The following is a 13,885-nucleotide window of genomic DNA, read 5'->3' as shown; positions in this document are numbered from 1 at the left end:
CTATTCCAGGTCACTTATTTCTGCCTTCACACCAAGTTGATGACAAAATTTAATGCTTGACTTTCTTACCACTAGGACTATGTCCTCACTACTATTTGTCACCCTGGGTAAGGCTAGAGAAGAGTAGCAATCTGTTTTTGTTCACTTCAACTTCTACAGACCCATCCAAAACCAAACCTGAGTTTTTCTTCTCCATTTGCTGGTCATATGACCTCCCGAGGTCATAGGTCTAATGTGAGTGAGATTAATGCAACAGAGATAGGTGAGCCTCAGGACGCATGGTCATGTAACTTACTAGTGGTGTTTGGATCTGCTCAGATGAACACATCATTTGGAACACAGTGTGGCTGACAATCCTAGATTATCATGGGCACAGATCTTTCTGCTTTAATCAGAGTATGTGGAAAATGTCTTTTATTCTGAATTTCTGAGACTCAAACCTGGCAGCCTTCAGTCCAGCCTGGCTTGCTGACTCATGCTTACAATTCCAACATTTTGGGAGGCTGAGGCTGGATGATCATTTGAGGCTAGGGGTTGGAGTCCAGCCTGGACAGTAAAGTGAGACCTCATCTCCACATACATAACACATGCACATGCACATGCAGGCACAAACACAAACTAGCCAGGAGTGGTGGCACACGCCTGTATTCTCAGCTACTTCGGGGAATTAGGTGGAAGGACTGCTTGAGCCCTGGAGTTCAAGGCTACAGTGACCTATGATTGCACCACTGCACTCTAGCCTGGGTGACAGAATAAGACCTTATCTCCAAGAAAATAAAAACAAAGACTTGATTAAGTTAAATATGTATGTTCAATATTATGATCACTATAGATAAAGAAAAAGCATTTCACAAAATCTAATAATTATAATAAAAGCTCTCAGAAAACTAGAAAAGAAACTTCCTCAACCTGATTAAAATCTTCTGTTTTTAAAACCTGCAGCTAGGTTGCTCACACCTGTAATCCTAGCACTCTGGGAGGCTGAGGGGGGTGGATTGCCTGAGCACACAGATTGAGACCAGCCTGAGCCAGAGAGAGACCTGGTCTCTAAAGTAAAAAAAAAAAAATAGCTGGGCATTGTGGCAGGCACCTCAAGTCCCAGTACTAGGGAGGCTGAGGCAAGAGAATTGCTCCAGCCCAAGAGTTTGAGGTTGCTGTGAGCTCTGACATTATGGCACTCTACCAAGGACCACAAAGTGAAACTCTGCCTCAAAACAAAACAAAACAAAAAACAAAAAAACCTGCGTCTAACATCTTAATGGTGAAAGAGAATGCTTTCTTCCTAAGATCTGCAAAAAGGCAAGGATGTCTACTGTCATCACTTTTATTCAGACTTATATTAAAGGTTTTAGCCAGTGCAATAGTTTTTATTTTTTTTGAGACAGTTTCACTTTGCCACCCTCAGTAGAGTGCTGTCGCATCATAGCTCACAGTAACATCAAACTCTTGAGCTCAAGTGATCCTCTTACCTCAGCCTCCCAAGTAGTTGGAATTATAAGCACCCACCACAATGCCCAGCTATTTTTTTTTGAGACAGAGTTTCACTCTGTCGCCCTCGGTAGAGTGCTGTGACATCAGAGCTTACAGCAACCTCAAACTCTTGGGCTTAAGCGATTCTCTCTTTTTTTTTTTTTTTGTAGAGCCAGAGTCTCACTTTATAGCCCTCGGTAGAGTGCCGTGGCCTCACACAGCTCACAGCAACCTCCAACTCCTGGGCTTAAGTGATTCTCTTGCCTCAGCCTCCTGAGTAGCTGGGACTACAGGTGCCCGCCACAACGCCCGGCTATTTTTTGGTTGCAGTTTGGCCGGGGCGGGGTTTGAACCCGTCACCCTCTGTATATGGGGCGGCGCCTTACTGACTGAGCCACAGGCGCCGCCCCGCTTAAGCGATTCTCTTGCCTCAGCCTCCCAAGTACCTGGGACTACAGGCGTCTGCCACAACACCTGGCTATTTTCTTGTTGCAGTTGTCATTGTTGTTTAGCTGGCCTGGGCCATGCTCAAACCTGCTAGCCTCGGTGCATGTGGCTGGCGCTGTAACCAGCGCCATAACCACTGTGCTATAGGCAGCGAGCCATGCCCAACTATTTTTATTTTTTTTTTTTTTTTGTAGAGACAGAGTCTCACTTTATGGCCCTCGGTAGAGTGCCGTGGCCTCACACAGCTCACAGCAACCTCCAACTCCTGGGCTTAAGTGATTCTCTTGCCTCAGCCTCCCGAGTAGCTGGGACTACAGGCGCCCGCCACAACGCCCGGCTATTTTTTGGTTGCAGTTTGGCCGGGGCCGGGTTTGAACCCGCCACCCTTGGTATATGGGGCCGGCGCCTTACCGACTGAGCCACAGGCACCGCCCCCCAACTATTTTTAGAGATGAGGTCTCACTTGGCTCAGACTGGTCTCGAACTCCTGAGCTCAGGCAATCCACTCACCTGGGCCTCCCACAGTGCTAGGATTACAGGCATGAGCCACAGCATCCGGCCCAGGAATAAAGTTTTAAAAAAAGAATTAAAAGGCATCAAGCACCAGGAATAGTGTCTCACTACTCTACTGTAATCCTAGCACTCTGGGAGGCCAAGGCAGGAGGATCGTTGAGCTCAGGAGTTAAATACTAACCTGAGCAAGAGCAAAATCCCATCTCTACTAAAAATAGAAAAATCAGCCAGGCATTAGCAGGTGCCTGTAGTCTCAGTTACTCCGGAGGCTGAGGCAAGAGAATCACCTAAGCGCAAGAGCTGGAGGTTGCTGTGAGCTATAACACCATAGCACTCTACTAAGGGTGACGAAGTGAGACTCTGTCTCTAAAGAAAAAGTAAATAATAATAATAATAATTTTAAAATATTAAAAAATAAAATTAAGTTGTATTTCTATATACTAGCAACAATCAGGAACGAAACTCTTTGAATGTTTAAAATGCCATAAAATACTGAATACTTAGGGATAAATTTGACAAACGATGTGCAAGACCTGTTCACTAAGAACTACAAAACATTAGATCATTGGGCGGCACCTGTGGCTCAAGGAGTAGGGCGCTGTCCCCATATACTGGGGGTGGCGGGTTCAAGCCCGGCCCCAACCAAAACTGCAAAAAAAAAACAAAAAACAGTAGATCATGGCTTGGCACCTGTAGCTCAGCAGCTAGGGCGCCACCCACATACAGCAGAGCTGGAGGGTTTGAATCCAGCCTGGGCTTGCCAAACAACAATGAAAACTAGAACCAAAAAATAGCCAGGTATTGTGGTAGGTGCCTGAAATCCCAGCTACTTGGGAGGCTGAGGCAAGAGAATTGCTTAAGCCCAAGAATTGGAGAATGCTGTGAGCTGTGACGCCATGGCACTCTACCCAAGGCTACAGCTTGAGATTCTGTCTCAAACAAACAAACAAACAAAACAAACAAAAAAACCCATTAGATCAAGAAATTATTTTCTTTTTGTTTTTTTTTTGTAGAGACAGAGTCTCACTGTACCGCCTCAGGTAGAGTGCCGTGTGACGCCAGCAACCTCTAACTCTTGGGCTTACGCGATTCTCTTGCCTCAGCCTCCCGAGCAGCTGGGACTACAGGCACCCGCCACAACGCCCGGCTATTTTTTTGTTGCAGTTTGTCAGGGGCTGGGTTTGAACCCGCCACCCTCGGCATACAGGGCCGGCGCCCTACTCACTGAGCCACAGGCGCCGCCCTAGATCAAGAAATTAGAGAACGGGTGGCGCCTGTGGCTCAAAGGAGTAGGACACTGGCCCCATATGCCGGAGGTGGTGGGTTCAAACCCAGCCCCAGCCAGAAACTGCAAAAAAAAAAAAAAAGAAAAAAAAAATTAAAGAAAACCAGCCAGGTGCAGTAGCTCACACCTGTAATCCTAGCACTCTAGGAGGAGAACAAGGAGGGTGGATCACTTGAGCTCAGGAGTGTGAGAACAGTCTGAGCAAGAGTGAAAACCCATCTCTACTAAAAATAAAAAAATTGTCTAGGTAGGGCGGCGCCTGTGGCTCAGTGAGCAGGGCGCCGGCCCAATATACCGAGGGGCAGGTTCAAGCCCGGCCCCGGCCAAACTGCAACAAAAAAAATAGCCGGGCGTTGTGGCGGGCGCCTGTAGTCCCAGCTACTCAGGAGGCTGAGGAGGAGAATCACCTAGGCCCAGGAGTTGGAGGTTGCTGTGAGCTGTGTGAGGCCACGGCACTCTACCGAGGGCCATAAAGTGAGACTCTGTCTCTACAAAAAAAAAAAAAAAATTATCTAGGTATTGTAGTGGGCACCTATCCCAGCTACTCAGGAAGCTGAGGCAGAAGGATCACTTGAACCCAGGAGTTTGAGGTTGCTGTGAGGTAGGCTGACACCATGGCATTCTAGCCTGGGACAAAACAGTGAGACACTGTCTCAGAAAAAGAAAAAAAAAAAGAAGAATGGAAACAAAGAAATTAGGCTCGGCGCCTGTAGTTCAGTGAGTAGAGTGCCGGCCACATACACTGAAGCTGACAGGTTCGAGCCCGGCCTGGGCCTGCTAAACAACAATGACAACTGCAACCAAAACATAGCTGGGCATTTTGGTGGGTGCCTGTAGTCCCAGCTACTCAGGAGGCTGAGGCAAGAGAATCGCTTAAGCCCAAGAGTTTGAGGTAGCTGTGACCCATGACGCCACGGCACTCTACCAAGGGCCACGAAGTGAGACTCTGTAAGAAAAAAAGAGAGAAAGAAAGAAAGAAAGAAAAGAGAAATTAAAGGAAACCTAAGTAAGTATAGAAATATACAAAGATCTGGGCGGCGCCTGTGGCTCAGTGAGTAGGGCGCCAGCCCCATATGCCGAGGGTGGCGGGTTCAAACCCAGCCCCGGCCAAACTGCAACCAAAAAATAGCCGGGCGTTGTGGCGGGCGCCTGTAGTCCCAGCTGCTCGGGAGGCTGAGGCAAGAGAATCGCGGAAGCCCAAGAGTTAGAGGTTGCTGTGAGCCGTGTGACGCCACAGCACTCTACCCGAGGGCGGTACAGTGAGACTCTGTCTCTACAAAAAAAAAAAAAAAAAAAAAAAAAAAAAGAAATATACAAAGATCATGGACTAAGAAACTTAATAATTGTTAAGATGTCAATTTTTTTTTTTAGAGACAGAGTCTCACTTTATCACCCTTGGTAGAGTGCCGTTGTGTCACAGCTCACAGCAACCTCCAACTCCTGGTTTAGGCAATTCTCTTGCCTCAGCCTCCCGAATAGCTGGGAAAACAGGCGCCTGCCACAACGCTTGGCTATTTTTTTGTTGCAGTTTGTCCAGGGCTGGGTTTGAACCCACCACCCTCCGTATATGGGGCTGATGCCCTACTCATTGAGCCACAGGCGCCGCCCAAGATGTCAATTCTTTCCAAATTGATCTATAGATTCAATGATTTTTATTTATTTATTTTATTTTATTTATTTATTTTTTTTTTTTGCGACAGAGTCTCACTCGGTCACCCTTGGTGGAGTGTTGTAGCATCTTAGCTTACAACAACCTCAAACTCTTGGGTTCAAGTGATTCTCTTGCTTCAGCCTCCTGGTGGCTGGGCCTACAGGAGCCCGCCACAGTGCCTGGCTATTTTTCAGAGATGGCTGGTCTTGAACCTGTGAGTTCTGGCACTCCAACCACCTTGGCTTCCCAGAGTGCTAGGATTACAGGCGTAAGCCACTGCTCTGGCTTCTTGTTTGTTGTTGTTGAAATTGACAAGCTGATTCTAACATTTATAAGGAAACAGAAAGGATAAAAACAAAAAAGATGATGATGAAGTAGGAAAAAGAAGAGGAAAGAAAAGTTGGAGGACTTATGCTTCCTGATCTCAAGATATGTTATATGCAACAGTAATCAAGACTCTGTGGTACTGGCATTAAAGATATGGATATGTGGATAAATGCAACAGAATAGAGAATCCAAAGGCACACCTACTCATACATGGTAAATTGTACCAACATGATTTAATGAAGAAAGGGCAGTTTCTTTAAACAAATGGCGCTGAAACAATTGGATAGCTATAGATCAAAAACTGGGGGAAAAAGAAAAGGAAAACTTGCCCTTACTTCATACCATATACAAAACTTAACTCAATATGGATTATGGACATAAATGTAAGAGCTAAAACTATAAGATTTCTAGAAGAACACATTGGAAAAAAGTCATAATGACCTTGAATTCGGCAAAGATGTTTTTATTTTATTTTATTTATTTATTTTTTAAGAGACAGAGTCTCACTTTATCGCCCTCGGTAGAGTGCTGTGGCATCACACTGCTCACAGCAACCTCCAACTTCCTGGGCTTAGGCGATTCTCTTGCCTCAGCCTCCCAAGTAGCTGGGACTATAGGCGCCAGCCACAAAACACCCAGCTATGTTTTTTTTTTTGGTTGTTGCATTTTGGCCGGGGCCAGTTTCGAACCCACCACCCTTGGTATATGGGGCCGGCACCCTACTCACAGGCACCGCCCAGCAAAGATTTTTTTTTTTTGCAGTGTTTGGCTGGGGCTGGGCTCGAACCCACCACCTCCAGCATATGAGGCCAGCACCCTACCCCTTTGAGCCACAGACGCCACCCGGCAAAGATGTTTTTTTTTTTTTTTTTTTTTTTTTGTAGAGACAGAGTCTCACTTTATGCCCCTCGGTAAAGTGCCGTGGCCTCACGCAGCTCACAGTAACCTCTAACTCCTGGGCTTAAGCGATTCTCTTGCCTCAGCCTCCCGAGTGGCCGGGACTACAGGCGCCCGCGACAACGCCCGGCTATTTTTTGGTTGCAGTTTGGCCGGGGCCGGGTTTGAACCCGCCACCCTCGGTATATGGGGCCGGCGCCTTACCCGCTGAGCCATAGGCGCCGCCCGGCAAAGATGTTTTTAAACATGACACAAGAAGCATGAAATACAAAATTTAAAAATCAAGGCTGCTGTGCCTGGGTGAGCACCAGCCATCCCTTAATAAATCATTCATTTCAGGGAAAAAAAAATTTTTTTAAATCAATAAATTGGGTGGTGCCTGTGGCTCAAAGGTGCCGGCCCCATATACCGGAAGTGGCGGGTTCAAACCCGGCCCCGGCCAAAAACTGCAAGCAAAATTAAATAAATAAATAATGGCCCAGCACCTGTGGCTCCAGCGGCTGAGGCGCCAACCACATGCATCTGAGCTGGCGGGTTCAAATGCAGCCCGGCCCACCAAACAACAATGATGGCTGCAATCAAAAAATGGCCAGGTGCCTGTAGTCCCAGCTACTTGGGAGGCAGAGGCAAGAGAATCGCTTGAGCACAGGAGTTGGAGGTTGCTGTGAGCTGTTATGTCACAGCACTCTACCCAGGGGGACAGCTTGAGGCTCTGTCTCAAAATAAATAAATAAATAAATAAAAATAATACAAACCAATAAATTGAAGGCCAGGTGTGGTGGCTTATGCCTACAATCCTTGCACTTTCCAAGGCTGAGGTGGAACGATCACATGAGGCCAGGAGTTGGAGACCAGCCTGGGCAAACAGTGAGACCTCTTCTCTACCAAAAATAAAAATAAAAAAAATGAGTCAAGCTCATTAAAAAGATACTCTGGAGAGGGCGGCGCCTGTGGCTCAAAGGAGTAGGGTGCCAGCCCCATACGCCAGAGGTGGCAGGTTTAAACCCAGCCCCAGCCAAAAACTGAAAAAAATAAAAATAAAAAAAGATACTCTGGAGACTGAGATAAGAGGATCACTTAAGCTCAGAAGTTCAAGGTTACATTGAGCTATGATCACACCACTACACTTCAGCCTAGACAACAGGGCATGACTGTCCCTCAAAAAAAAGAAAAAAAAAGAAACAAGAAAAAAATTGCACTTTAATTAAAGTTTTTTTTGTTCTGTTACAAATACTGTTAGGAAAATGAAAAGGCAAGACAGAGGCTAGGAGAAATATTTGCAAAACATGCACCTAGCAAGGGACTTGAATTTAAAATATATAAAGAGGGCTTATAATTCAAAAGAGTCACCCACATTTATTTATTTATTTATCTATTTATTTATTTATTTTGAGACAGTCTCATTCTATTGCCCTGCATAGAGTGCTGTGCTGCCATAACTCACAGCAACCTCAACTCTTGGGCTCAAGTGATCCCCTTGCCTCAACCTCTGGAGTAGCTGAGACTGACTATAGGTACCTGTCACAACGCAACGCTAGTTTTTTTATTTTTAGTATAGACGGGGTCTTACTCTTGCTCAGGCTGGGCTGGAACTCCTGAGCTCAGGCAATCCACACATCTTGGCCTCCCACAGTGCTAAGATTACAGGTGTGAGCCACCGTGCCTGGCCACCCCAAATTTTTAAAAGGCAAACATGTGAATAGAGAGCTCACCAAAGAGGCTATGGGAGAACAAATAGCATATGACCAAATGCACTTGATCTTAACCAAAAGGCCGAGAAACGATATATAAAACGATTCTGAAAAAAATTTCTGGCAAGATTTATATAGAAAGACAGAAAGTACAAATAAATAGCATAATGAATGAAATGGGAAATGTAACTATAGATACAGCAGACATTAAAAAGATAAGAGGGCTGGGCTCTGTGTCTCACACCTGTAATCCTAGCACTCTGGGAGGCCAAGGTGGGTGGATTCCCTGAGCTCAGGAGTTCAAGAACAGCTTGAGCAAGGGCAGAACCCCATCTCTAAAAATAGCTGGTGTTGTGGCGGGCACCTCTGGTCCCAGCTACTTGGGAGGCTGAGACAAGAAGATCACTTGAGCCTAAGAGTTTGAGGTTGCTGTGAGCTGTGACACCATGGCACTATACCAAGGGTAACAAAATGAAACTCTGTCTCAAAAAAAAAAAAAAAAAAAATAGGGCGGCACCTGTGGCTCAGTCGGTAAGGCACGGGCCCCATATACCGAGGGTGACGGGTTCAAACCCGGCCCCGGCCAAACTGCAACCAAAAAATAGCCGGGCGTTGTGGCGGGCGCCTGTAGTCCCAGCTGCTCGGGAGGCTGAGGCAAGAGAATCGCTTAAGCCCAGGAGTTGGAGGTTGCTGTGAGCTGTGTGAGGCCACGGCACTCTACCGAGGGCCATAAAGTGAGACTCTGTTTCTACAAAAAAAAAAATATATATGTATATATATATATATATATATATATATATATATATATATATAGTAAGAGAACCGTCTTGGTTAATCAACTTTAACACCAATACCTAGTGCCAAAACCTAGTGCCATGATCTGAATGTTTGTGTTTCCCCCCCACAATTCCTATTCTGAATCTAACTCCCAAGGTGATAGTTTTTTTTTTGTTTGTTTGTTTTTTTGAGACAGAGTCTCACCTTGTCACCCTCAGTAGACTGCTATGGTGTCATACCCCACAGCAACCTTAAACTCTTAGGCTCAAGTGATCCTCTTGCCTACAGGTTCCTGCCACGAGGCCCTGCTAGCTTTTCTATTTTTAAGAGAGACAGGGTCTCACTCTTGCTCAGGCTGGTTTTGAACTCCTGAGCTCAAACAATATTCCTGCCTTGGCCTCCTAGAGTGCTAGGATTACAGATGTGAACCACTGTGCCTGGCCTCACGGTGATAGTTTTAAGAGGTGGAATGTTAGGTCATGAGGGTGAGATTATAAACAAGATTTAAATCTTCTTTGGTCTCTTCTGTCCTGTGAGGAGAAGATGCCATCTTTGAAGCAAAGAGCAAGCCATCCCCAGATACAGAATCTGCCGGCACCTTGACTTTGAATTTCTTGGCCTCCAGAACTGTAAGCAATACATTTCTCTTATCTATAAATTATCAGCCCTAATGTATTTATAATAGCAGCTAGAATGGACTAAGGCACCTAGTAAAATAATAAATACCTAGAAAAATAGAACTTTTGAAAATTGACCTGAGAGAAATGGACCAGTCCTATAAATACTAAATATTCATATATATTAAAGAAACTGAAGTAGTAATTTGAAATAGTTCTACCAAGAGTTGGGTTTTTTTTAAATTTTTTTTGTAGAGACAGAATCTCACTTTACCACCCTCGGTAGAGTGTCATGGTGTCACACGGCTCACAGCAACCTCCAGCTCTTGGGCTTACGTGATTCTCTTGCCTCAGCCTCCCGAGTAGCTGGGACTACAGGCACCCGCCACAACGCCCGGCTATTTTTTTGTTGCAGTTTGGCCGGGGCTGGGTTTGAACCCACCACCCTCAGTATATGGGGCCGGCACCCCACTCACTGAGCCGCCCTTTTTTTTTTTTTGGAGACAGGGTCTCACTCTGTCACCCTGGATAGAGTGCCATGGAGCCATAGCTCACAAGCTCATAGCAACCTCAAACTCTTGGGCTTGAGTGATCCTCCTGCCTCAGCCTCCCAAGTGGCTGGGAATACAGGCGCCTGCCATAGGCTGCTAGTTTTTCTATTTTTAGTAGAGAAGGGGTCTCGCTCTTGCTCAGGCTGGTCTCAAACTCCTGAACTCAAACAATCCTCCTACCTCAGCCTTCCTGAGTGTTAGGATTACAGGCGTGAGACACCATGCCTGCAAGATTTTTAAAAAATCTTTATTTATAGGGAGAAATTATTTATATAGATAAATTATGTATTTATAACTAAAATGATAGACTTTCTAGTTTAAAATATAATGGTTGCTTTAAAATACTCCACTGCCCCCACAAAAAAGTGGAGGGAATAGATAAGACAAAAATAGCAAAAATGGTAACTGATTGAAGCTGAATGATGAGAATGTATGGGTTAATTATATCATCCTCTCTAATATTGAGCGTGTTTGAAAACATTCATAATGAAAAGGTTAAAGTAGGTGTGGCACCCATAGCTCCGTAGGCAGGGGGCCGGCCACATACACTGAGGCTGGAGGACTTGAACCCAGCCCAGGCCAGCTAAAACAACAATGACAAGATAGCCCGGCATTGTGGTGGGTGCCTGTAATCCCAGCTATTTGGGAGGCTGAGGCCAGAGAATTGCTTAAGCCCAAGATTTTGAGGTTGCTGTGAGCTGTGATGCCAGAGCACTCTACTGAGAGTAACATAGTGAGACTCTGTCTCAAAAAAAATAAAATAAAATAAAATAAAAGGTTAAAGTAAATAAATAAAATCTTTCTATGGAAGGAACAATAGCCTCAGGCCATTTTACTGATGTATTTTGCCAAACTCACAAGGAATAAGTCAGTCCAAACCTACATGAGTGTTTCTGGAGAATAAAAAAGGGAGGATTTTTTCCTCAATTCATCCATCAAGTCTGGTACAACTTTGATATCAAAGTTAGACAAGGCCAATATTAATTTTTTTTTGTTTTTTGTAGAGACAGTCTCACTTTGTCACCCTCGGTAGAGCTCTGTGGCATCACAGCTCACAGCAACCTCCAGCTCTTGGGCTTAGGTGATTCTCTTGCCTCAGCCTCCCAAGTAGCTGGGACCACAGGCACCCGCCACAACGCCGGGCTATTTTTTGTTGCAGTTTTTCCAGGGCTGGGTTTGAACCTACCACCCTTGGTATATGGGGCTGGCGCCCTACACACTGAGCCACAGGTGCCACCCCCAATATTAATTTTTTTAAAAGAAGGAAAACTATAGCCATTTCATTCACAAATATAGTTGCAAAAATAAAAATCTCCTCCTAAAATATCAATTAATCAAATTCAACAAAGTGATAATACACCATGACCAAGTTAGATTCAGTCTAAGACTATAAGGTGTTTTCCTATGAGGAAATCAATAGGCTTGGCACCCATAGCTCAGCGGTTAGGACACCGGCCACATACACTGAGGCTGCAGGTTTGAACCCAGCCTAGGCCTGCCAAACAAGGACAACTACAATAACAACAACAAAAATAGCTGGGCATTGTGGTGGGTGCCTATAGTCCCAGCTACTTGGAAACCTCAGGCAAGAGAATTGTTTAAGTCCAAGAGTTTAAGGTTGCTGTGAGCTGTGATGCTACAGCACTCTACTGAGGGCGACATAGTGAGACTCTATCTCAAAAAAAAAAAGAAAGAAAGAAAGAAATCTGTGTCAATTCTCTACATTTACAGATAAAGGAGAAAAAAACATATGATCTTTGTTTTTTCAGGAGAATCGCTTGAGCCCAGGAGTTGAAGATTGCTGTGAGCTGTGATGCCATCTTACTTCTGAAAAGTAAATGACGTCTGCATAGTCAACATCAATACTTTTAAGGAATCCCTGGAATTTGGCAATGATTCAATCCCTTGGCCCTTATGAAATTCAGTCTCATTGACAATTTGCATGACATTATTAATTTTTAAAGCTTTTGCACACAAATTTTCTTGGTGTGCTATGCAATGATATTTCATCAAATGTGAGTTTGGGATGGCAATTGCATCATCTTCTATTAATTTTACAAGCCCCTCTCTTTTGCCTACCATTGCCAGTGCATTATTAGTAACTATACCAGGTATGCTGACAATGGACAAAGAAACTGCTTTAACATATTTTTTACTATTTCATATAAATCTCTTGATTTAGTTGTGTCTTCTTCTTTTTTTTTTTTTTTTATGAGACAGTCTCACTATGTTGCCCTCGGTAGAGTGCTGTGGCATCACAGCTCGCAGCAACCTCAATCTTGGGCTTAAACGATTCTCTTACCTCAGCCTCCCAAGTAGCTGGAACTACAGGCACCCACCACAATGCCCGGCTATTTTTAGAGATGGGGTCTCTGGCTGAGGCTGGTCTTGAACCTGTGAGCTCAGGCTATCTACCCGCTTCAACCTCCCAGAGTGCTAGGATTACAGGTGTGAGCCATCTTGCCCAATCACAATTTTTTCTAATTTTTTTTTTTTTGTAGAGACAGAGTCTCACTTTATAGCCCTTGGTAGAGTGCCGTGGCATCACACAGCTCACAGCAACCTCCAACTCCTGGGCTTAAGTGATTCTCTTGCCTCAGCCTCCCAAGTAGCTGGGAACACAGGCGCCTGTCACAACGCCCGGCTATTTTTTTGGTTGCAGTTCAGCCGGGGCTGGGTTTGAACCCGCCACCCTCGGTATATGGGGCCGGCACCCTATCGACTGAGCCACAGGTGCCGCCCCCTAATTTTTTTTTATTTTTTGTAGAGACAGAGTCTCACTTTGTTGCCCTTGGTAGAGTGCTGTGGCATCAGACTGCTCATAGCAACCTCCAACTCCTGGGCTTAGGTGATTCTCTTGCCTCAGCCTCCCAAGTAGCTGGGACTACAGGCGCCCACCACAACGCCTGGCTTTTGTTGTTGTTGGAGTTCACCTGGGGTTGAGTTTGAACCCACCATCCTCAGTATATGGGACCAGTCCCCTACTCACTGAGCCACAGGTGTCACCCATACCTTCTGTTTTTCTGATAACAGACATCCTAATGGGTGTGAACTGTATCTCCCTGGTTTTTATTTGCATTTCCCTGATAGCTAATGATGCTGAACATCTCCTTTTTTTTTTTTTTTGTAGAGACAGAGTCTCACTTTATGGCCCTCGGTAGAGTGCCATGGCATCACACAGCTCACAGCAACCTCCAACTCCTGGTCTTAAGCGATTCTCTTGCCTCAGCCTCCCAAGTAGCTGGGACTACAGGCGCCTGCCACAACGCCCGGCTATTTTAGAGACAGTGTCTTACTTTATCTCCCTGGGTAGAGTGCTGTGGCATCACAGCTCACAGCAACCTCCAACTCCAGAGCTTAGAGGATTCTCTTGCCTCAGCCTCCCTGAATATCTCATGTGCTATTGGCCATTTGAGAGAGGTCTGCTCAAATCTTTTGTCCATTTTTGAATTGTTTGCGGGAGTTTTGTTGTTTTGAGGATTAGCTCTCTGTATGTTCTGCATTTTAATCCTCACCAGATGTTATTAGCATATATTTCCACCCACTCTGCAGGTTGCCTTTTTACTTTGTTAATACCATTTTTTGGTACACAGACATTAATTTTTATGAAGCTCAATTTATTTTTTCTTTTGTTGCCTATGTTTTTATATGGTATCCAG

Source organism: Nycticebus coucang, chromosome 14, assembly GCF_027406575.1.
Source record: "Nycticebus coucang isolate mNycCou1 chromosome 14, mNycCou1.pri, whole genome shotgun sequence".
Classification (NCBI taxonomy): domain Eukaryota; kingdom Metazoa; phylum Chordata; class Mammalia; order Primates; family Lorisidae; genus Nycticebus; species Nycticebus coucang.
Note: the sequence above shows the minus strand (reverse complement) of the source record.